This window comes from Triticum aestivum, chromosome 3B, assembly GCF_018294505.1.
Source record: "Triticum aestivum cultivar Chinese Spring chromosome 3B, IWGSC CS RefSeq v2.1, whole genome shotgun sequence".
Lineage (NCBI taxonomy): Eukaryota > Viridiplantae > Streptophyta > Magnoliopsida > Poales > Poaceae > Triticum > Triticum aestivum.
In genome coordinates, this window is record NC_057801.1 from 793,793,271 (window position 1) to 793,794,205 (window position 935).

Sequence of the window (935 nt, forward strand, 5' to 3'; positions counted from 1 at the left end):
ACTGCTGGTGCTCCTCGGCCGGCGGCACCGTCTGGCCTCCAACATGGCCTTGGCGGCTCCGTCCGCCGCGCCCCTGAGGCCGCGCACATCGAGCACGCAGAAGACGGGACGACGGGGCGTCGACCTCATCGCCCGCAGCCCCAATCTTCTTCTAGGGTACCGTGTGGTCGTGGATGGGTGCCCGGGCGAGCGGCGGCGACCTCCGATGAGGCTTGTGGCACCCCCATCCTCCCTGGCGCGGTTGACCCACGGCGCCCACGCCACCGGCAACCGCGGAGCGAATCCGCGGAGGCACGCGCACACCCGGCGACGCCCTTCCTCTCTGGCCGCTTCCTTCGGCGGGAGGATGGCCTGGGCGAGCGGCGGCGGCGGCGGGCGTGGTCCTAGGGTTTGGACCAGGGGGAGAGAGGCGAGTCGGGGGGAAGAGGAGAGGGGCTGGCGCGAGTGGGAGAGGAGCGACGGCTAGGTCATCCTCACGCGAGCCTTCGCCTTTTATACACCTCCACGCGAAATGACGAATATGCCCTCGGTGGGGCAGCGAATTTACGCGCGGTGGCAGGAACAAGAGGTAACTATTCATTGCTACAGCGCCTTTTTTTATCCGGCGGCCCAGATCGTCCAGAGTCTTGATCGGACGGCTAGATTCGCATCAGTAAAACGTATCGGATGGCCAGAATCGCCTGAGCTCTATGAGTGCCTGGGAGTGACCGTCTTCCTTATTTCTCGATATGGCACATAATGTTAGGCACGAAGAAAGCGCGCCCGTGTAGAATTGCTCGTTTTGGCCGGCCGCAACGATTTTATAGACGAGACTCGTCACGACGTACTTTACACTTGTGTCACGTGCACGCATTCTGCATCGTAGACTCGTGAGAGTTGGCTATACCTCGATTGGGTATCCTCCTTTCTATTAAGTTTTCCATCCGTTTACCAGT